The sequence below is a fragment of the Chrysemys picta genome, chromosome 13 (genome assembly GCF_011386835.1).
Source record: "Chrysemys picta bellii isolate R12L10 chromosome 13, ASM1138683v2, whole genome shotgun sequence".
In the NCBI taxonomy this organism is placed as follows: domain Eukaryota; kingdom Metazoa; phylum Chordata; order Testudines; family Emydidae; genus Chrysemys; species Chrysemys picta.
Window position 1 is genome coordinate 7085941 of NC_088803.1, and position 24150 is coordinate 7110090.

A 24150-nucleotide genomic window follows, 5' to 3' on the forward strand; every position below is an offset into this window, starting at 1 on the left:
CTATGCAGAAGGGATCCCAAGAGACTGCTGGGGAAGGTCGGCTAACTACAATAGCGGCAGAGGGATCAATAAACGGACTCCTTCCTACCTTGGCTTCCCTCCTGGCCCTTTCCCCAGCTCCTCCCTGGGCTGTCTGCACATATACTTCTCTCTGGACCTTCACTCCAGCCTCCAGCAACCAGAGAGGTGGGAGAGCTTCTCCCCACAGCCCCACATCTCCTCTGGGCTGCCTCCCTTTCTGCTCACTGCCCAGCCCTTCCCCAGCTGGGCTCCGTCTCCAACTGGGCCGGGCCCTCCAGCTCCCGTTACCCCTCTCAGTGACAGTGTGGGGTCAAGACCCATCACACGGGGTCGGGGTTTAGGGACTGGAAACCCTCCCCAGCCCCGTCACTCCCTGTGTGTGCTAAGCTCCCTGCGCTGCAGCAGAACCTCCAAATGTTAGATTAAAACACACCCCAAGGCCACAGCAGGACCAGAGGGCTGGTTTCCGAGTCTTCCCTGTGAATGAGCGAGATCCCCGCTGGGGTCAATGCCCCGTAGCTCCATTGAGTGAATGGACCCAGATCCCAGCTGGGGTCAATGGGCCGTAGCTCCACTGGAGTCATTAGAGCTAGATCCCAGCGGGTGTGAGCCAGTGTAACTCATCTGAGGTTCCTTTGCACCAGCTGAATCCCTGGCTCACCCCTGGGGGCGTCAGAAACCTGCGGCTGCTGCCCCACCCCCACACCAATTGTCAGCTCTGATAAATGGCCACCTCCCCTATGCACGCCCTATGCACCAGGCACCAGTGTCTCTCCAGTCCCTGATTTGAGCAGTGACCACGCCTGAGGGTTTGACTTCCTCTGCCTCCGTCAGAGAGGAGGGACCCATCCCCCTCCTTGCACCCAGATGGGGCCGGTGGTTGAGCTAAGAGCCCAGCTCCGAGCCCAGAACGACGAGCTCAGCATGGCGCTAACTCACCTTCTGCCTCTGCTGGGTAAGTGACCTTCCTCGGCCCCCATCCCTCTGTGTGTCTGTCCAGTGATACCCCTGTCCCCTATCACTCCATCCTCATACACCCCACATCCGCTCCCCAGAGCTCTGACTCCCTCTGTCCTCTTCTCTTCCAGCCCCTCTCCTGATTCTCCCCAGGGGGGTGGGGATCCCCCGTCCTCCCACACTGTGATGTGTGGAATTCAAAGGAAGGGGGGATCCCTGGGTGCGCCCGTGTCATTGGCTGGGTGGGTCAGGCCGCCCCATTCACAGGCATCTCCTGTGGAACCTGCCCCAGCAGCAGCAGCTCCGGTCCGGAGCTATGTCCGTGGGGGTGGAAGAGAGACCCCAGCGGATGCCTCCCTTTGCTGGGTCCCAGCCCAGGCCATAGGGGAGAAGATGCCGCGATGCCCATGGGAGATACCCAGCCCCTCATTGGCAGCCTCAGCAGAGAGAACAAGGGCTGGACGGGCCATGGAGACTGAGCACCCACCTCCCCATTACACTGAGTCCCCCCAGACAGGGGTCCAGCAGGATGGGGCTGTGTGGAGGTGGGAGCTCTCCCTACCCCAGCTCTGGGCTCCCACAGTGGACTCAGGGCCAGGGGGCACAGACCCAGCACCGCCCAGTGGGACATTAAAAGCAGGTTCTGCAGAGACCCCAGAGGAAACACAGTGGGTGGAAAACTCCCCCCTCCCTTCCCCACATCCGCCTGAACTTCCTCATTTCTCTTTCACGCCTTCTAGCTACTGCCAGGCAGGGCTGAAGGTCGGCTGATGGGTTCTCCCCCCCACTTACACTTCGTTCCCCCAGATGGAGGATGTGGGGTGAATACCCTGATGGGAATGAGGGTCTTCAGATTGAACCATTTGCATCAACAACCCTGCCCCATTCAACCCCCTCTGCACCCCACTCCCCCAGTGTGGAGAATGTGTGGCAGTGAGAACCCAGCCCCAGAGCTCCCTCGCATGAGCATGTTACTGGCTGAGACTCCAACACCCCTCGGGAAGGAGGGGAAAGTCCAGCAGGGACCGGAGGCTGCTCATTCCGGTGGTATCCAATCCCAGCTGTTCCCGGCTCATTTCCCATCCAGATGGGGTGGGTGTAGGGCTCAGCCACTGGGAGAGGATCCAGCCATGCTGTGCTGGGCCCAGCAGGTATTGGGAAGAGGGCTCTGTTCCCACTGGTTTACTGGAGAGCTCCCCCACGTATATTTGCCGTGGGTTATTTCACAGTCAGGGGGCAGGAGAAAGGGAGGTGGGACTAGGTTGAGGCCCTGGGTTGGGGCCTTGTTCCCCCACCTGCTCTTCCCCTCTGTAGCGAAGTGAGACTCACCCCTGCGGCGCCTCTTGCTGGTCATCTCAGGAATTAGCTCTTCCAGCCTCTGGAGCAGCCTCTGCAGCCTGGTGTGTCGCCTGCCACTGGACCCCATGTCCCTCCCAGACCCCAGTGTACTTTACATCCGGGTTCTGCCCCCTACCAGCAACCCACAAACTCCCCTCCCAGGGGAACCCCCAATCCCCTATCGCCCCCTTGCCTCAGTGGCTACTGCCAGTCTCCATTTAGCCCCCGCTCCCTGGGACAGATGCCGTCTATAACCCACTCATCATCGGCAAGGGGGGTTGGATCAGCTGCGTCTGCCTATTCCCGGGCAGCCCTAGTGTCCTTGTTGTGGGCCCTTAACTCAGCCTGGGGCTTAGCTAGGCTGGAGCTCCCCAGCTCCCTCGGCCTTCCCCAGCACTGCTCCACCCTAGATACCCACCTCAGCTCCCAGCAGCCAGATCCTTCGCTCTCTAGCTTCTAGAGAGAGAGTCTCTCCTACAGCCTCTGGCCCTGAGCCCTCTTATAGGGCCAGCTGTGGCCTGGTTGGGGCATGGCCTCAGCTGTGGCTGCTTCTCCAATCAGCCTAGCTTTTTCCAGCCACAGCCCTCTCCAGGGCGGCTTTAACCCCTTCAGGGCTGGAGCGGGGTGACCACCCCGCGACACCCTCACTCCATGGGTGTCTCTCCTGTGTCTCTACTCCAGACTCCCTGCCGGCCCACTTCCCGGTTCACCAATACGGCCTCAGGTTTACACCTTCTGCCCAGTTACAGCTGGAGAGAGAACGTGGAGATCTTGGTGGCTGTACAAGGACCATCAAATGCTCTCCCCATCCCTGGTCCTCAGCCACTTCTCCCTGGCAAAATCTCCACAAGGGTTTATTTCCTAGAGCAGCCCGGAGCTGGTCACCCACCCAGACACCGCAGCGATCGGCAACCCAGAAACCCCAGCGGTGGCAGATTGGGTGTGTTGTTTGGACACCGAACAGGATCTCAGTGTGTCGGGGTCTGATTTATACTGCTAGGTAGTGCCATGGTAGACATTATGGGAAGCCCTGAGCCAGATGTACTTTGACAATTTGACAGTGCGCTGGGAGTTGGAGAGGGTCCAGTTCCCAGTCCTGCCACAGACTCTCCCCTTGACCTTGGACCAGTCACTTCCCTTGGGGATCTCCAAGGAGACTAAGGCTGTTTGGTGCCAAAATCCCATTGAAATTTCTTGGGGGCCTAACTCTTTTAAGCACCTGATGAAGTCTGAGCCTCGGTTTCCCCCATTAGAATGGGGATAATTCCTCCTTCTTGTCTTTCCGGGGCGGGCTGATGACACATGCACAAATGTCCATGGCATACAAAGATGCCAGGGCGAGAGGAGCCATCTTACCCCTGGATTTGGCCCTGGGCCGACCACTGCTGGAATCCTGCATCCAGTTCTGGTCTCCACCATTCAAGGATGGAGATAAATTGGAGAGGGGGCAGGGCAGGGTTAGGGTTATGATTAAACAGTTGCAAAACCTGCTTTAGAGTGAGAGACTCCAGGAGCTCGAGCTGTTTAGCGTAGCAACGAGAAGGTTCCTATCTGGGGAACAGAAATTTGATAATCGACGGCTCTTCAATTGAGCAGACAAAGATCAAACACAACCCCAAGGCTGGGAGCTGAAGCTAGACAGATGCAGACTGGAAATAAGCTGCAGATATTAACTGTGAGGGGAATTCAATACTCGGAACATTCCCCAGGGGTCGTGGTGGATTCGCCAGCGCTGGCGATTTCTTAATGAAGCCTGAATGTTTTGCTCAGAGATCTACTCTAGGTGACAGAAGAATCAGTTCAGGGAAGCCCTAGGGCCTGGGTGACACAGGAGGTTGGACTCCATGATCACGATGGTCCCTTCTGGCCTTGGGATCTATGAAAATATAGGAGGAAGAGAGAGGGAGAGAGACAGGCCGTGCTTCGTTTGCCATGGTGTATTTCCAAGCGTGGGGGTGGGTGCCGGGCAGTGAGATGAGGCTGCCTGTGATCATGTCTGTCCAGGACTCCTCTCTTCCCCCTTGTTCATTCTCCTAATTCCATCATGGCCTCTCCCTCTCCACTGACCCCTCTGCCTCTGTTCTAGATCACCTGCCGGCCCCCAAACTCTCTCTGGACACCAGGTACACAGTGTATTTCCCAGGGGAGCGGGTTACCCTCACGTGCTCGGCTCCTGAGACTGAGCTGTATTGGAGATACAGATTCTTCTATCAAGGGCAGCAGGATCCCAGCGTAGTCCAACACCCGAATGAAGGCACCCGGCTGGAGCTCACAGCTGCGAAGGGAAATGCTGGGACATACACCTGTGCGTACTGGAGATGGGAATCCAATCGAGAGATCTCATCATGGAACAGCAGCGCTGTCTCCATCACAGTGACAGGTGAGCCCCTGTTTTTCCTGCTGTTTGATGGGAGAGTCTCTAGGGATCTGACACCCACCCTGTGACAGAGCCTCAGGTGCTCTAGAGCCGCTCTGGAGCAGTGCCTGGGAGGGCCCCGTCCATGTGTCAGCCCCCGTAGGGTCACAGTCTCACTAGGAGCCATTTGGCTGCAGCGTCTCCTGGGACTGAACCTTGGAGCCTTCAGCACCCCTGGGTCACGCCTCGAGCTCCCCGCAGCAACACCACCTCATTGCACACCTGAGACAGACACTTGCACACCCAAAGGGAGCAACGCGCCCCCACCTTCCTTAAACTGCAGTGACTCTCAGCGAGTGCGGTAACAGCAGGAGGTTTATTGGCTATTTCGGAACCAGCGTAGAAAGTCCTTAGTTACTGTCGAGAACAGAAAGTTACAGCAAAGTCCATCTGGGTCAGTCCAGAGTCCTCTGGCCCCTCTGTAGTCCAAGTCCCTGAGCGTCTTCTCCTTCCAGCAGCTCACAGTCAGGAACCCCACCTGGGTCCTCCTCAGTCCTTTGTTCTTGTTACCGAGGAAACCTTGTCACCTGACCCTTCTCCTTAGCCCTTTGTTCTCCATCTGGACACACCGCACTGCCTTCCTGCAGAGGGTGGGCCATCCATGGTCGTTAGCTCCTAGACATGAAATGTCCAGGAAATTTGAGTGACCATTGTCTTGTGGGGCTCTTCATGGGCATGGGGCCCCATGCCCCAGGCCGCTAGGCATCAGCCACACCCGATATCTGGGTCTTTGCAAAGGCTAAACAATCTTTTCCCACCCCCTCATTAGCCATGCAGCACATAGGGGAAACTGAGCCATGCACAATATTAATAGAAAACTGCCATATGGTCACCCTCCCCCCCCCCCCCCCAACACCTCAGCTTCACTCCCTGCCTCTAGTCAGGGCCACTCCCTGCATCTCAGACGCTCTGTGGTGGGTAGGGGGATCCCACCTGATCAGCAAAGAATGGGCACTGAGAGGGCACCGCTGTGGGGTAGCTCCAGCCCTGGGGTCCCAGGTGGGCACTGCTCTGGGGAAGCTCACAGCGCTGGAGACCTGGCTGGGCACTGTCAGGGCCACCCACTGTGAATCTTCATCCCTGCAGCTGCCTGGATTCCTCAGTCATGATTTCTATCAGGCAGGGATTGGTTCCTGTCACGTTACCCTGACCCCCTGCTGGCACCAATACGCCAGGATCCTCTGCTGCCGTTGTGTATCACAGGGGAAGGTGCTACTCTGAGGTGCTCGGCATTCAGGGGTGAAAGCACCATAGGATACAAATTCTTCTCTCAAAGCAGGGATTTGGTCTCCAAAGAGGTCTCTGGTCCCAGTGCAGTGACCGACTGATGCTCACAGCTGAGGCAGAGACAACCCGTCCCTTACCCCTGCTGTGCACTGGGCAACCCAGTCCAGCCAGCGGATCCCACACAGAGTGTCCCTGCCTCCTGCTGGGAAACATGTGGGCACTGTGCAGGGTTGGGGCTCAGTGAGATACAGGGGAGCAGTGAGAGGAAACGCGGTGGGTGGAAAAACTCCCCACTCCCTTCCCCACATCCACACTGGCTTCCACATTTCTGTGCAGTACTTTCTAGGTACGGCAACGCAGATCTAATGGTCGGCTGACGGGTTCTCCTCCCTCTTCTGCCTCTGCCCCCAGAATGCAGAACATGGGGTGAATACCCTGATGGAAATGGGGGTCTTGGGGTTGAACCATTTGCATCAGCAACCCTTCCCCACTCCAACGCTCTTTCTGCACCCCTCTTCTCCAGCATGGAGAGTGTGGGGTAGTGAGAGCCCAGCCCCACAACTCCCTAGGGTGAGCGTGTTACTGGCTGAGACTCCTGCACCCACCGGGCAGGAGGGGAGAGTCCAGCGGGGACCGAAAGTGGCTCATTTCTTGGTGGGATCCCCTCACAGTTGTCCCCCTCCCCTCTCCCGTCCAGGTGGTGGGGGTTGGAGCTCAGATACTGGGAGAGGATCCAGCCATGCTGTGCTGGGCCCAGCAGGTACTGGGGAGGGGGCACCGCTCCCACAAGTTTACTGGAGAGCTCCCCCATGTATATCTGCCATCAAGTATGTCACAGTCAGGGGGCAGGAGAAAGGGAGGTGGGACTAGGTTGAGGCCCTGTGTTGGGGCCTGGTTCCCCCACCAGCTCTTCCCCTCTGTAGCGAAGTGAGACTCACCCCTGCGGTGCCTCTTGCCGGTCATCTCGGGAATTAGCTCTTCCAGCTTCTGGAGCAGCCTCTGCAGGCCGGTGTCTCGCCTGCCACTGGACCCCATGTCCCTCCCAGACCCCAGTGTCCTTTACATCAGGGTTCTGCCCCTTAGCAGCAACCCACAAACTCCCCTCCCAGAGGAACCCCCAAACCCCTATCCCCACCTTGCCTCAGTGGCTACTGCCAGTCTCCATTTAGCCCCCGCTCCCTGGGGCAGACGCCGTCTGTAATCCACTCATCATCGGCAAGGAGGGTTGGACCAGCTGCGTCTGCCTATTCCTGGGCACTCTCTCTACAGCCCTAGTGCCCTTGTTGTGGGCCCTTAACTCAGCCTGGGTCTTAGCTAGGCTGGAGCTCCCCAGCCCCCTCGGCCTTCCCCGGCACTGCTCTACCCTAGGTACCCACCTCAGCTCCCAGCAGCCAGGGCCTTCACTCTCTAGCTCCTACAGAGAGAGTCTCTCCTACAGCCTCTGGCCCTCAGCCCTCTTATAGGGCCAGCTGTGGCCTGGTTGGGGCGTGGCCTCAGCTGTGGCTGCTTCTCCAATCAGCCTAGCTTTTTCCAGCCACAGCCCTCTCCAGGGCTGCTTTAACCCCTTCAGGGCTGGAGCGGGGTGGCCACCCCGCCCCGCGACACCCTCACTCCATGGGGGTCTCTCCCCTGCCTCTACTCCAGACTCCCTGCAGGCCCCCAGCCTCAGGTTTCCACCTTTTGCCCAGTTATATCTGGAGAGAGAACATAGAGATCTTGGTTGCTGTACAAGGACCATCAAACGCTTTCCCCATCCCTGGTCCTCAGTCACTTCTCCCTGGCAAAATCTACACCAGGGTTTATTTCCTAGAGCAGCCAGGAGCTGGTCATCCACCTAGACACCACAGGCATCGGCAACTGAGAAACCCCAGCGGTGGCAGATTGGATGTGTCGTTTGGACACTGAACAGGGTCTCAGTGTGCCGGGGTCTGATTTATACTGCTAGGTAGTGCCATGGTAGACATTATAGGAAGCCCTGAGCCAGATGTGCTTTGACAATTCGACAGTGCGCTGGGACTTGGAGAGGGTCCAGTTCCCAGTCCTGCCACAGACTCTCCCCGTGACCTTGGACCAGTCACTTCCCTTGGGGATCTCCAAGGAGACTAAGGCTGTTTGGTGCCAAAATCCCATTGAGATTTGTTGGGGCCTAACTCCTTTAAGCTCCTGAGGAACTCCGGCCTCAATTTCCCCCATTAGAATAGTGATAATTCCTCCTTCTTGCCTTTCAGGGGTGGGGTGATGGCACATGCACGAATGTCCATGGCATACAAACATGCCAGGGTGAGAGAAGCCATCTTACCTTTGGATTTGGCTCTGGGGCGACCGCTGCTGGAATCCTGCGTCCAGTTCTGGTCTCCACCATTCAAGGATGGAGATAAATTGGAGAAGGGGCAGGACAGGGTTAGGGTTATGATTAAACGGTTGAAAAACCTGCCATAGAGTGAGAGACTCCAGGAGCTCGAGCTGTTAATGTATCAACGAGAAGGTTCCTATCTGGGGAACAGAAATGTGATAATCGACGGATCTTTAATTAAACAGACAAAGATCAAACACAACCCCAAGGCTGGGAGCTGTAGCTAGACAAATTCATACTGGCAATAGGGCACATATTTTAGCAGTGAGTGGAATTAACCACTGGGACAATTTCCCAGGGGTCGTGGTGGATTCTCCAGCGCTGACGATTTCTAAATCAAGCCTGAATGTTTCTCTCAGAGATCTGCTCTAGGTCACAGAGGAATCAGTTCAGGGAAGCCCTAGGGCCTGGGTGACACAGGAGGTCGGACTCCATGATCACAATGGTCCCTTCTGGCTTTGGGATCTATAAAAAGATCCCAGAGGCCAGGTCGACCCTAGCTATTTTGATGCCGGGGGGGGGGGTTCTGTGGGGTCCCAGACCTCCGCTGGGGGCTCTGTGGGGCCCGCCCCAGTCCTCCAGGGGGGGGGGGGGAAGTTCACCTCTTCCTGCGGGAAGTGGAGTGACTTGGCCCCAACCTGCTCCACTCCCCTGGCTCCCAGACTTTGGGGGCAGGGGAGAACCGCCCCCCAGCAGCTGGGAGCCAGGGGAGTGGAACAGGCTGGGGCCGGGTCGCTCTACTTACCGGTGAGGGCAGGCCTGACCGCTTCTGCAGTCCTCAGGGCGTGGGGGTGGAGCAGGGGCAGGAAGAGGTGGGGTTGGGGCAGAGCAGGGGCTGGGGTCATGGGGAAGAGGCAGGGAAGGGGCTGGAGCAGCACACAGCAGTGCAGGGGACCAGGAAATCCTGGTGGCCTAGGCAGCCGCGTAATTTGCGTATGGGTAGGGACAGCCCTGCTAGAGGGAGAGAGAGAGAGAGAGACGGGCCATAGTTTATTTGCCATGGTATATTTCCCAGCGTGGGGGGTGGGTGCTGGGCAGTGAAATGAGCCTGTTTGTGATCATGTCTCTCCAGGACTCATCTCTTCCCCCTTCTCCTCATTCAATCATGGTCTCTCCCACTCCACTGAGCCCTCTGCCTCTGTTCTTGCTCACCTGCCGGCCCCCACACTCTCTCTGGACACCAGGTACACAGTGTATCTCCCAGGGGAGCGGGTTACCCTCACGTGCTCGGCTCCTAGGGGTGAGCTGGTTTCGGGATATAGATTCTCCTATCAAAAAGGGCAGCAGGACCCCAGTGCAGTCCAACACCCGAATGAAGGTGCCCGGCTGGAGCTCACAGCCGAGAAGGGAAATGCTGGGACATACACCTGTGCGTACTGGAGATGGGAATCCAATCAAGAGATCTCATCTGGGAACAGCAACTCCGTCTCCATCACAGTGACAGGTGAGCCCCTGGTTTTCCTGCTGTTTGACGGGAGAGTCTCTAGGGGTCTGACGCCCACCCTGTGACAGAGCCTCAGGTGCGGTGCTCTAGAGCCGCTCTGGAGCAGTCCCTGGGAGGGCCCCTCCCTGTGTCAGCCCCCGTAGGGTCACAGTCTCACTAGGGGCCATTTGGCTGCAGCGTCTCCTGGGACTGAACCTTGGAGCCTTCAGCCCCCCTGGGTCACACCTCGAGCTCCCCGCAGCGACACCACCTCATTGCACACCTGAGACAGACACTTGCACACCCAAAGGGAGCAACGCGCCCCCACCTTCCTTAAACTGCAGTGACTCTCAGCGAGTGCGGTAACAGCAGGAGGTTTATTGGCTATTTCGGAAACAGCGTAGAAAGTCCTTAGTTACCGTAGAGAACAGGAAGTTACAGCAAAGTCCATCTGGGTCAGTCCACATAAGCCACACCCAATACCTGGGTCTCTGTAAAGAGTAAACATTCCCCATGCAGTACATAGGGGAAACTGAGGCATGCACCATATTAATAGAAAATTGACAGAGTCACACACCCCAACACCTCAGTTTTACTCCCTGCCTCTAGTCAGGGCCACTCCCTGCATCTCAGACACTCTGTGGTGGGCACGGGGGTGTCAACTGATCAGCAAAGAATGGGCACTGAGAGGGCACTGCTGTGGGGTAGCTCCAGCACTGGGGTCCTACGTGGGCACGGCTCGAGGGAAGCTCACAGCGCTGGAGACCTGGCTGGGCACTGTCAGGGCCACCAACTGTGAATCTTCATCCCTGCAGCTGCCTGGATTCCTCAGTCATGATTTCTATCAGGAGAGGGATTGGTTACTGTCATGTTACCCTGACCCCCTGCTGGCACCAATACGCCAGGATCCTCTACTGCCTTCATATATCAGAGGGGAAGGTGCTACCCTGAGGTGCTCGGCATTCGGGGGTGAAATCACCATAGGATACAAATTCTTCCCTCAAAGCAGGGATTTGGTCTCTGAAGAGGTTCCTGGTCCCAGTGGAGTGACCGGCTGATGCTCACAGCTGAGACAGAGATTACCCGTCCCGTACCCCTGCTGTGCACTGGGCAACCCAGTCCAGCCAGCGGATCCCACACAGAGTGTCCCTGCCTCCTGCTGGGAAACATGTGGGCACTGTGCAGGGTTGGGGCTCAGTGAGATACAGGGGAGCAGTGAGAGGAAACGCGGTGGGTGGAAAAACTCCCCCTCCCTTCCCCACATCCACACTGGCTTCCTCATTTCTGTGCAGTACTTTCTAGCTACTGCTAGGCAGGTCTGATGGTCGGCTGACGGGTTCTCCCCCCTCTTCTGCCTCTGCCCCCAGAATGGAGAAAATGGGGTGAATAACCTGACGGGTACATCGGGTTGCAGGTCGATTCCGTACTGGGTGCAGTGTGAAGGTGTCTAGGGCTGAAATTTCCTCTTCTATTGGGTTGTGGTAGATGCGGGGGTGCAGCGTGGTGCTATGTTGGGGTGCAGTGTAATATTGGGGTGTGGTGTGATGCTAGTTTGGGGTACAGTGGGATTGCAAAGGGGCAACGATTCCTCTATGGGTATCCCCTCCCCCCACTGTCAGCCAGTAACAACCTTCTCCCCAGCATCTCCTTCTCCTGGCTCTGAGCCCCTTCTGCTGCAGTGAAATCTCACCCGTTTTCTTTTCCAGACACCCCGGCAGCCCCCACCCTCTCCCTGAGCCCCCCGCACCAGCTGTACCTCACCGGGGAGTCTGTTCGGCTCACGTGTTCGCCTCCCCGTGGAGATGAGGCAGTTACAAGATTTCAGGTCTACAAGTACAGGGGAAGGAACATCTCACCTGATGTCTTATCCAACTCCAGGGCCACAAACTTTAAATTGAAGCCAGGGGACTCCGGGTCGTACATCTGCCTGTACTGGATACGCCCATCCGGAAGGGAGATCCCATCTGTGCAGAGTGCCCCGGTCTCCATCTCTGTGAGAGGTGAGTGCTGTGCTTTCTCCAGCTTCCCTTGGTGCCTTTGCTTTACGGAGACTCCCCAGATTTCCTGTGGGCAACCCAGAACCTGCAGTTAATGAGATGAATGTCGCACACACAGAGCAGAGCTGGTCATCTCTAGCAGGGGGCAGTGGACACACACACACACACACACACACACACACACACTCACTCTCTCTCTCTCTCTCTCTCTCTCTCTCTCTCACTTTCTGCCATATGACAGGCAGTCCCTTCCTCTTTTTTCAGCCCCCACCCCAGCTCCCCAGCTCACCGTGTTCCTGCAGCAGCCTGTCTACATAACTGGAGAAGCTGTGACCCTGACGTGCTCAGTTGCTGGGTTTGAGTAGTAGCCGTGTTAGTCTGTATCCGCAAAAAGAACAGGAGTACTTGTGGCACCTTACAGACTAACAAATTTATTGTAGTGTAACCCTTCTGCCCCTCTGAGTTGGCAACAATAAGGGCCGGGTTCAGTATCTAGGGGTTCCGTTTCAATAACGCAATGCAAAACCGGCTCGAGCCCCTACCCAGTGACCTGGGACAATTACATCCCATCCCCCCGGGTGCCTCTAGGAGGCAATACTTCCCCTCTCGCAAGCACGGAGTCTGAGTGTAGCAAAAGCCTTTTAATAAAGGAGGGAAACAATGCGGCATTATGTTGGGGAAACACCACAAACAGGATTCATAACACAAACCATGAGCAAAAGACCCACCTCCAAGTAAGTTTGGCAGTGTCCTTTTCCCCTCAGGATCTTAAGTCCAATCACCCCAAAGTCCAACAACCCCAAAGCCTCTGTCCCTGGTCAGTGCCGCCCCAGAGTTCAAATGTTTATCTGCAGAGTTTTACCCCCCTAGCCTGGGAGGAAATGGGGGGGCACACGGGATGCTAAAGGGCACCTTATGTGATCCGAGGCCGATTGCCCCACCTCTCCGTGGAGTTCTACTGCAGCCTTTACCACGAATGGCTCCGCTCTACCAGCCGCGCCGCGCTGCTACGCTCCTCCAGCCGTCCCCGCAAACTGCTCCGCTCTGCTCCCCCGTTCTCTGGGCTGCTCCAACCGTCCCACAAACTGCTCAGCTCTGCCAGCCGCTCCACTCCACCAGCCGTCCCATGAACCGCTCCAGCTGCCCCCGCAAATGGCTCAGCTCCGCTCCACTCGCTGTTCCATGGGCCGCTCCAACCGTCTCACAAACTGCTCAGCTCTGCTAGTTGCTTAGCAATATATCTTCAGGCTCCCCCACTGGGTAACACAGCACTCAGTGATCTCAGCTCAGCAATTTCAGCTCTTTTAATGATTTCAGCTTGTAGTAGGGGAGCCCCAGTGCTGGTGCACCATTGGCCTAAAGTGAATTCAGCTCAGCAACTTTGAGTTAGACTCCTAATGGAACCAAAGTTAGTTCTGCTATTCAACAGTGGAGAAAGACAATAGTGCAATTGGTATTCCAGGCACTCAAACAGGGGCCATACCCTCAGGTACACATACCTGTCCCCAGCTACTCTCAATTCACTGGGTTGTGTAACCCATGCCCCTTGTCTAGCGAGTGCTACTTAGTTACTGGTGAGTCTCTCTGTCATACAACAGTTCCACTGGCCTTGATTCACAGAGTCAGGATAACAACACTTTATTCTTCTTGCCCCAATAACAGAGAAACTGGGGATCCCACACTAGCCAAAGTAACCACTTTCAGTTGTTGTTGTCCCAGGCTAGACGGGTGGGTGTGCCTATGCAAACAAGATCAGCCCCTGGAGTTCTTTTCCACACTTGCCATAATTCACCACCAGATGTCAGGGTAGAGCTCATCCTGACTCTGCTTATAGTAGCATAAGCTTTCGTGGGCTACAGTTGCTGGGGCGTCCAGTGTGGCCCGGATCCAGTTCTTCAGGGACAACCAGAGAATTGACACCAAGGGATTGTTCTTACCTGGTTACAGTTACACTGATATCATTCAGCTGTCAGGGGTGTCGGGATCGCATCCCAGAGTATACACCTGTGATTACTGGAAGATGGAGTCTGGGTGAGAGATCCCATCAGTGATAAGCCGACCCATCTCAGTAGCAGTGACAGGTGAGACCCCCTGTCACCCTGCCATGGGGCAGCAAACAGCAGGAATCTCTTCTCCATGTACTGGGTGAGATACAGCCCAGTCACTCAGCTCCACACAGGGCTGTTAGGGGCTTATTCCTTCATCCTCTCACTTCCCTGGTCCTTCTCGCATGAACAGAGAACAACAATACCCAAAGTCCGAAGGTGCAAACAATTTGATGTTTATTGGGGTGAACTTCCAGCAAGGAATGATTTCAATTTCCTTCCTTGGTGTCCCCCATCCCAGCTCTGTTACCACAGAGCCTTGCCTGTATCCCTGTTCCCATTCCCCCCCTTACTTCCTGATTGACTGCAGACTATATAGTAAAACTTGAGTTCTGCTTAGCTATACCTTAACCAATCATTTTACTGAAATTTAACTAACCAATCCTAACATATTGTAACATGATTATTTCACCAATTATACCCCACCACCTTAATTGGTTTACATCCAGCAAAATTAATTATACAGCAGACAGAAACAATAACAGAAAAATCAGAAGAGAAGACTGAGAGGGGATTTGATAGCTGCTTTCAACTACCTGAAAGGGGGATCCAAAGAGGATGGATCTAGACTGTTCTCAGTGGTACCAGGTGACAGAACAAGGAGTAATGGTCTCAAGTTGCAGTGGGGGAGGTTTAGATTGGATATTAGGAAAACTTTTTCACTAGGAGAGTGGTGAAGCAGTGGAATGGGTTACCTAGGGAAGTGGTGGAATCTCCTTCCTTAGAGGTTTTTAAGGTCAAGCTTGACAAAGCCCTGCCTGGGATGATTTAGTTGGGAATTGGTCCTGCTTTGAGCAGGGGCTTGGATTAGATGACCTCCTGAGGTCCCTTCCAACCCTGATATTCTATGATTCTAACCAGACAGAGATTATACAGACAAACAATAGGGAAGTGGGGACTACAGTCATAGAACAACACAGAAATGAGGATTTCACATCCCATCTATTGATTGATAAGTGAATTCTTGCCAGACCGGATGCTACCAAACTAAGTTTTCTTTAACGATCTTAAGATCTGTTTCTTTATCTGGTGGTGATGGGCACTATCAGGACAGGATTGTTTTCCTAACAGCCCAATAGCACCTTATTTCAGTGGGGCTGGTTTGGGATGTGAGGATGTGACCGTTCGCGTCCCACCTTATGGCTGCCTTTGCTGCTTAGCCAAAGGCCTTAGCCTAAGAACCAGGCCTCAGACTATCCTAGTGAGCGAAGGCCCATAGACAGGCAGACAGTGATTTTGATTCGTGTTTTGTACGTCTATAACTAGCTAAGTGATAAGAATACACCTAAATTCTTAAAGTCTAGGCCTTTGCAGACAGGCCTGAATATCGATATCCTAACAAGGGCACCCACTGGGTCAGTTTCACCCCCCTCTCCGGTCAGTGCCAATCCCTGGGTCCTTGGGCACCCTGGTAGTTTGGAGGTGCAGGGGGAGGGGTGCTGGCAGTGATATGGGGAGGGAGGGAGGGAGGAAGGGGAGGTCCCAGGCAACCAATAAACGTCGCTTCAGTTTATAGCAGGATTTGATCACCTGGGGTGTTTAACTGAAACCCAGATTTAGGGCCAGGACTGTAACATTCGTCAGTATCATAGAAACATCGATTCTGAGGCCAGAGGAGACGACTGATCGTCTGCTCTGAGCCCCTGCAGAACACAGGCCATGGAAGAGCCCTGGATTAACCCTGCTTGGACTAGGGCAGCTCTTTTAGAAAAGACACCTCGTCCAGACTGAAAAATCACCAATGATGGCGCATCCCTCTGCCCCCCTCTGGGTGCCGGGAGCCAGGACGTAGGTGGTCTGGCCTGATTGTCTGAGCAGGGCCGGAACTAGGAACAAGTTCAGAGCAAGGCAGGAACCAGGATGGGAGCGGAGCAGGAACAGGGCTGGAGACAGTTTTCAGGAGCCAGGCAAAGAGCAGGGTCCCACGCAGCAGCAGGACGTCACAGCTGCTCTGACAGCCCCCAGCCAGGTCATTTCCTGGTTTAGGCAATGGGTGCCAGCCAATCAGGCGACCCCGAGCCTTGGGTATCCCGACAGGCCATCCTATGCGGCCTGACATGCCAGCATTACTGGCAGCTGCTTCATCTGTCTCCCTTGGTGATGAAGAGGGAGTGTCAGAGACCCTGGTTCCCCCCTGCCCTGGGCTCCAGACCTGCCCACTCAAGGACCCCACTCTCAGGTCCTTAGGATGGGTCCCAGTGCGCTTCATGGGTCTCAATCCATCCACCCTGGCACCACTGGAGCCCTTTGGAAGGGGGGAACCAGAACTGTGCAGAGCAGCTTGGGATGAAGCGGAGGCGGGAGAATCTCTGGGTGTGGCTGGCTGAGGGGGCAGGAATTTATTTCATACGGGGGGGATGTTATTATTTACTTGAGTAGGACGTCATTTCTAAAGAACATTCTCGCCACCCTCCCCCCCCTTCAGTCTGTCCATCTGCCCCCAAACTCACTCTGAGCTCACAGTACTTGATATTTGTAAGGTGAATCTGTGACCCTGTCATGCTCAGACCCCTTGTCTCCTGCTGTTTGCTCACCCTGTGGCTGGGTATCTCTGCTCCAAGTACCGGGTGTGACACAGCTCAGTTTCTCAGCTCCAGATGGGGCCATCCACCGGGTCAGTTACAAACCCTGTCTCTGCTCAGTGTCACTTCCTGGGTCTCTGGATCCCCTGGTGTGTTTGGAGAAGACATAGGTACTACTTTGAGGTTCAGGGGCTGCCAGTCAGTAGTAACATCTGAAAGCTTAGGGAGGTTTAATGAAACAAACTCCAAATCTCCCCCAGAGAGCTGTAAACCTTGGAGCAGCCATTTATTGCCACACCAGAACTAGCCAACCGCCAGCCAAAACTGACTGGGCTATCCCCTAATAATCTAACTCAGTTGCCATAGCAACACAAGATTCTATTACCACAACAACCAAATACACAATATATTCCTCCTCCCTTAATAAGAATGTCCCCTAAATAAAACAAACACTAAACTAGAGAAGGAGGGTAGACTGCCTCCATTCCCGGCTAAACCCTGGGGATTATTTTGCCCCATAACCATGGGTTCGCCCTAGCTAAAGATCCAGCCGACGAGGAGGCCTTCTGTCTCCAGGTGGATTACGGTGGACTTCTGGTGTTGTTGGACCCAAAAGTGTCTTGAGCGCGGGCCTGACAATGGGCTCAGGGTTCGTAGGGTGAATGGGTGAGGATGGGGTATCAGCTCGTGCCGGGCAGAGGGGTATCTCTGCCGCTGGCAGTAATGGAGGGGAAAAGTCAGGAACAGGTGACTCTTGATTCGGTGTCTCGCCGGAGGTGGTGAAGTCGGGCAACTCAACTGAAGATGTGTCCTGAGGACTGGTATGACCTGGCAGCAGCTGAGCTACATGTCGCCGCCAGGTGAGATCCTCTGCAGTCCGGACTGTGTAGGGAACAGGTCCCGTTTGAGCGATGACAGTGGCAGGGACCCATTTAGCTCCAGAAGTATAATTCCGAGCCAAAACCGGCTGTCCCGGGCTAAAGGTTTGGTCTTTTGCTCTGGATGCACGCCTGATGACTTGATCTTGCTGCTGATGTTGCACAATTTGTTGGGGTTCAGAAGGTTTCAGCAGATCAAAGCAAGTGCGCAGCTGTCATCCCATCATTAGAAAGGCTGGGGATGCCTTGGTTATAGCATGAGTTGTGTTTCCGTAGGATAGTAAGAAGGTGTCCAAATGCTTTTGAATGGATAATTGTCCCCTTGCCGATTTCAAAGCTTGTTTCATTGTCTGCACAAATCTTTCAGCTAATCCGTTGGTGGATGGATGATATGGTGCTGAAGTGATGTGGTGTATCCCATTTGCCTTCATAAACTTTTGAAACTCCTGAGAGATGAACTACGGTCCGTTGTCACTCACAAGTTGTCCTGGCAGACCGAAACGAGTAAAGAGTCCTCGTAGTTTTTGGATAGTACTCTCTGCAGTAGTGGACTGCATTCTGGCATTTCGAATGGGCATCTACCACCACCAAGAACATGCTTCCTTCAAGGGGGCCAGCGAAGTCAACGTGAATATGTTGCCACGGATTTTCAGGCCAGTCCCGTGGATGTAGGGGTGCCCACTGGGGTGCATTCCTCACACCCTGACATGACATACAAGCTCTTGCCTTCTCTTCAATAGCACTGTCCAATCCAGGCCACCAAAAATAGCTTTGTGCAATTTCCTTCATGCGCACTATTCCACAGTGATCGGAATGGAGCTGTTCTAACATCTGTGATCTCAGTGGTGGTGGGATAATGACACGTCTCCCCCACAACAAACAACCAGATTGGATTGATAACTCCGTCCTCCTGGACATGTAGGTAACAAGGTCGGGTGAGACCAGAGAGGTTCGTCGAGATGTTCCATGCATCACCAGGTCCATAACTTGGGACAATACTGGGTCAACTCGAGTTGCCTTCTTTATCTGAATAGCGGTGATGGGTGTGTTCTCTACCTGTTCAAAGTAAAAGATTTCCTTCTGGGCAATATCTCAACAATTGACTGGCAAAGGCAGCCTTGAGAGACCATCTGCATTGCCGTGCAGAGTGGATTTCCGAGATTTGATTTCATAGGTGTGCGCGGAAAGCAATAATGCCCACCGTTGCATACGACTAGCGGCTAATGGAGGAATGCCTGTGTGGGGTCCAAAAACTGAAGTCAGGGGTCGATGGTCTGTGAGAAGAGTAAACTTCCGTCCAAACAGGTACTGATGAAACTTCCGAATTCTGAAAACGATTCCCAATGCCTCACGTTCAATTTGGGCATAGTTAGTTTCTGCTTTGCTTAGAGTGCGTGAAGCAAAAGCAATAGGTCTCTCTTCTCCCGAAGGCATAATGTGTGACACGACTGCTCCCACTCCATCAGGGGACGCATCGCAGGCCAACTGTAGGGGTAAGGATGGCTCAAAGTGCGTCAGAACTTCAGAATTTAGCAATGCATCCTTAGCTTTGTTAAATGCAACATCACAGGCTTCAGTCCACTTCCAGGCCTTGTTCTGCCCAAGGAGTTCGTGAAGTGGTTTTAGCTGTGTGGCTAACTGTGAGATGAACTTTCCATAATAGTTCAATAGTCCTAGAAACGAGCAAAACTGGCTAACATTTCGAGGAGGGGGAGCCTCCACAATAGCCTTAACCTTGGCAGGGGCCTTACGAATACCTGTAGCATCAATGATGTGTCCCAAATATTCAAGAGAGGCTGGAAGAATTCACACTTGTCTTTGCGGACTCACAGTCCATACTCTTCCAGTCTTTGTAGGGTAGCCTCTAAATTCTTTAGGTGACCTTCCTCATTCCTTCCAGTGACCAGGATGTCATCCCGAAAGCACTGGACTCCTGGCAAGCCACACAAGATCTGGTCCATAGACCTCTGGAACAGGGTGGGCGACAGTATCGATAAAGCCCCTTATGCGTCATAATAGTCAATAGCTCTTGGGACTTTTCATCAACGTACATCTGTAAATACGCTTGACTCAGATCAATCTTACTGAACTTTTGTCCCCCAGCCAGGCCTGCGAAGAGGTCATCGATGCAGGGAAGCAGGTATTGCTCTGCACACAACACTGGGTTGAAACTGACTTTAAAATCACCGCAAATCCGGAGGGAGCCATCTTTCTTCACAATTGGAACAACTGGAGTTGCCCATGGGCTATGGGTAACTGTTATTAGGACTTCATTGGTGACCAGGCGCCCCAGGTCCGCTTCAACCTTTGGCCTGATGGCATATGGCACAGTTCTGGGTTTCAGATATTTTGGTGGACTGTCAGGTTTAATGTTCAATGTCACAGTGATTCCCTTCATACTTCCCAGATCCTCTCCAAAAACAGCAGCATGTTTCCTTAGTACAGTGCTCAGACCGGTTTCTTCTTTAGTCGTTTCATGCACTTCTGCCCAGTTCAGCTGAATCTTCCCAAGCCAAGACCTACCCATTAAGGCTGGGTAATTACCTCTCACCACAAACAGTGGCAATTTAACAGCCTGTTCATTGAGCTCCACCTTAACATCAGTAGTGCCCAACATGGGCACAGCTTCTCCCGTATATGTCATAGACTCATAGACTTTAAGGTCAGAAGGGACCATTATGATCATCTAGTCTGACCTCCCGCATGATGCAGGCCACAAAAGCTGACCCACCCACTCCTGGAATAATTCTCTCCCTTGACTCAGCTGTTGAAGTCCCCAAATCGTGATTTAAAGACTTCAAGTCGCAGAGAATCCTCCAGCCAGCGACCCCTGCCCCATGCTGCGGAGGAAGGCGAAAAACCTCCAGGGCCTCTGCCAATCTACCCTGGAGGAAAATTCCTTCCCGACCCCAAATATGGCGATCAGCAGAACCCCGACTATGCAGGCAAGATTCTCCAGCCAGACCCGCATTGACCATTGATACTATTTACCAGCGATGGCACGTTATTGACCTATTGACTAAAATCACGTTATCCCATCAAACCATCCCCTCCATAAACTTATCAAGCTTAATCTTAAAGCCAGAGAGGTCTTTCGCCCCCACTGTTTCCCTCGTAAGGCTGTTCCAGAACTTCACCCCTCTGACGGTTAGAAACCGTCGTCTAATTTCAAGCCTAAACTTCCCGACGGCCAGTTTATATCCATTTGTTCTCGTGTCCACATTAGTACTGAGCTGAAATAATTCCTCTCCCTCCCTGGTATTTATCCCTCTGATATATTTAAAGAGAGCAATCATATCCCGCCTCAGCCTTCTTTTGGTTAGGATAAACAAACAGAGTTCCTCGAATCTCCTTTCATACGACAGGTTTTCCATTCCTCGGATCATCCTAGTGGCCCTTCTCTGCACCTGTTCCAGTTTGAGTTCATCCTTTTTAAACATGGGAGACCAGAACTGCACACAGTACTCTAAATGAGGTCTCACCAGTGCCTTGTATAACGGAAGCAGCACCTCCTTATCCCTACTAGATATACCTCACCTAATGCATCCCAAGACCGCATTAGCTTTTTTCACGGCCACGTCTCATTGCTGACTCATAGTCATCCTGCGATCAACCAGGACTCCGAGGTCTTCAGCACTGTTTTTGTTGCTTTAAGCAGAAGATGCTGTAGCTTTTCTTTATTCACAGTCTCTGAGACCAGCGAAATGGCTGCACCGGTGTCCAGTTCCATGCGTATAGGTTTGCCATCCATCAACGGGGTTACCCTGTATTCATGTGAGCCCACCGCCAAAGACAAAATGTGGAGTGGCTCTTCTTCTTGTGAGGAGGTGTCTCCTTGGTCATCCTGGGTCTGCTCTAGGGTATGCAGGGTTCCCTTTTCAGTCGGCCAGACCACAGGCCTCTTTTTCTTTTGTTTACAGGCACAGTCAATGTGTTCCTTTTTGCCACAGTGTCGACACACCAGGTCCTTACACCAGCACTCTGATGCCTGGTGACCCGGCTTACCACAGGGTAACATTCCTGACTCCCCACAGTTTTGTGGGTAGGTTCTTGTGACACCTTATGCACCCTAGGGGATGCACCAATGTATTGTGCCTCCATTGTAGCCAGTTCCATGGAGATCGCAATATCAATGGCCTTCTGTAAGGTAAGCTGAGCCTCTGTCAATAGGCGCTTCCGTATAGCTTCACTGTACAGGCCACACACTAACCTGTCACGTAGGCATCATTTAACATCTCCTTAAATTCACAGTGTTCCGCAAGCTTTCTCAAAGTTGCTACAAATTGTACAACTGTTTCATCTTCTTTCTGGCCTCTTTTGTGGAACCTAGATCGTTCAGCAATTACCAGTGGTTTGGGACAAAAATGGTACCCCAGGATTTCCACAATGTCACTGTAAGATTTGGGACCGGCTCTAGGCACCAGCAAAGCAAGCAGGTGCTTGGGGAGGCACATTTCCAGGGGCGGCATTCCGGCCAATGTCTTCAAAAATTCCAACATCAATCCCCAGCTCTCCTCGGGCAACAACGTTCCCACCAACTGCCTGGATGTGGCAGGCAGTGGCCCTCCGGGCTACTGCTACAATGTCTGCCTGACACCGGAGTCCACCAAGAATGACTTCATGTTCCTAAAGCCCTACAGCCCGAGTCCCACAAGGAACAAGGAGAAAGCTGCCGAGAACTTGCCAGGGCCGGGAAGGAAGCCCCGAGCAGCGAATAACACCGTCAGTGCCACCAGCCAGGTAACCCTGCGCTGCCGTACAGCCGGTGGGGCTCAGGGAGATGCACCGGGAGAGAGTGCCATGAAATACCTCTTCAAGGGTTAGCCCAGCTTCCCCCTTCTTCTCTCCCTCCCCCGCCCCCTTGGAAACGAATCTGAGCTGGGAGAAATCCTTTCATTCAGGCACAACTTTTTAAAGCTAATGACCCGACCCTTTGATCAAGTGGCAGTGTCGGGATTAGCACCCGTCGGACAGCAGGCAATTCTCCAGCGCGCTCCTCACCCATGTCAGTGAATGATCTGGGGAACGTCAGGCTCATTTGAAATGAGGGAAAGTAGCAGAAAGCGCTCAGAAGCAGCAGCCCAGCTCCTAGTAAGACTGAACTACGGAGCGTGCCCAGGAAAGCCCAGGGCTGTCTCAGGAGATAACTGTCCCCTTTTGAGGGCTCTCGCTCAGCCTCCGACCGCGGCTGCACAACCCCGTAGCCTTCCTTCAAGAGACCCAGACGTGACACCGGGGCAGCAAAGCACGCAGTGATTTAAACCTCTTGAAATGTCCCTCTCTAGTCTGTATTTCCCCTCCGCACATATCACAGGCGGCACGAGTTACTCAGGTGCTCTAGTGGCCCATGGGGCTTTTCAGCTCCTCTGTCTCAATAAGAAATTCAGGCAGATACACCCGGCTCAAGCAGATTCAGATGCAGTCGTTGCCCAACGCTGCATCAGTACCGCACCCAGTAACACAAAACAAAACAAAACAAAACAACAACATTGCAAAGTGCAAACGTGTAAAAGCCAAAAAAGCGGGCGGGGAGGGATGGGCGGCCAAATTTTTTTTTGCTTGGGGCAGCAAAAGCCCTAGAGCCGGCCCTGGTAAGATTTAGTCTCTCTCTTAACAGGGTGGAGTAAGCTGCGTAGCAGGGAGTAGGTCTTAGCCCTACAACACTTGAGAATATTGGCACCTTCTTCTCTTCTGCAATGTCATTTGCAATAACAAAAAGCTCAAAACACTCAGTATATATGGGCCATTGCACTATAGTCTCCTCGAAAGGTTCCAGCGGCCCCGTAAGTGTAGCCATGGTTTTAGTTTCAGTTCGCACAGTCAGTACAAACAAGCCAGTTCTCATCCCCTTCCCGCAGAAAAAGGTTTGTTCGTTTTTTTTGTACCTTAACTTCAACTTCCTTCTGTTACTGGGGCATCACAGGGATCCCACCCTCGTCGCCACGTTGTTGTATCCTTGGGGGCAACAGTTTTAGGAAGAAATCACTGGAGACACAGAGAGCTGTAAACCTTGGAGCAGCCATTTATTGCCACACCAGAACTAGCCAACCGCCAGCCAAAACTGACTGGGCTATCCCCTAATAATCTAACTCAGTTGCCATAGCAACACAAGATTCTATTACCACGACAACCAAATACACAACAAGCCGGGGCCCTAATCCTGTGATTACACAATACACCAGGTTCCAGGAGAGGCCATATCCATGCTGAGTGACCCTCTCTCAATATCAGTCCAGAATAAGGCCTCTTTCTCTTTATGTTTAGCCCTGGGGCCGACCTACATGATCTCCTACATCACACACAAGTCACACGGTACATTGGTTGCAGGTCAATGCTGCACTGGGGTGAAGTGTGGAGGTATCGAGAGCTGCAACTTCCTCTCCTATTAGGTTGCAGTAACATCCTGGGGTGCAACGTGGGGCTATGTTAAGATGCAGTGTTATATTGGGGTGTGGTATGATGCCAGATTGGGAAGAAGTGGAATTTCCGGGAGCAACTCTTCCTCCTGTGGGATCCCTCCCTCACGCCAGTTACCCAGTAATAACCTTCTCCCCAGCATCTCCTCCTCCCAGCTCTGTGAGCGCCTTCTCCTGCAGTGAAATCTCACCCATTGTCTTTTCCAGACACCCCGGTGGCCCCCAACCTGTCCCTGAGCCCCCCCATGCCAGCTGTACCTCACCGGGGAGTCTGTTATGTTCACGTGTTTGGCTCCTCCCAGTGATCACACTGTTACAGGATTCCAGTTCTCCAGAGCTGCTGGAAAGATTATCTCATCCTGTAACAGTGACACACACCCCCTGAGCTATATAACACAGAAAGACACTGGATCATACACCTGTGCGTACTGGGTAGAGCCATCAGGTGGTAGGATGAAATCTGTGGAGACTTCCACTGTTTTCATCAATGTGACCTG

General features: G+C 53.6%; 1 protein-coding gene across 1 annotated transcript in view; it reads left to right on the plus strand.

Annotated features, from left to right (window-relative positions):
* Positions 1-9279: 9279 nt before the first annotated feature.
* The window catches only part of LOC101937183 (uncharacterized), a 32173-nt gene continuing 17302 nt past the window's right edge, over positions 9280-24150 (plus strand). Inside the window, exons 1-2 of the mRNA XM_065565340.1 lie at positions 9280-9756; positions 11442-11735. The gene's annotated coding sequence lies outside the window, so the exon portion shown is untranslated. The remainder of the gene's footprint in view (positions 9757-11441; positions 11736-24150) is intronic.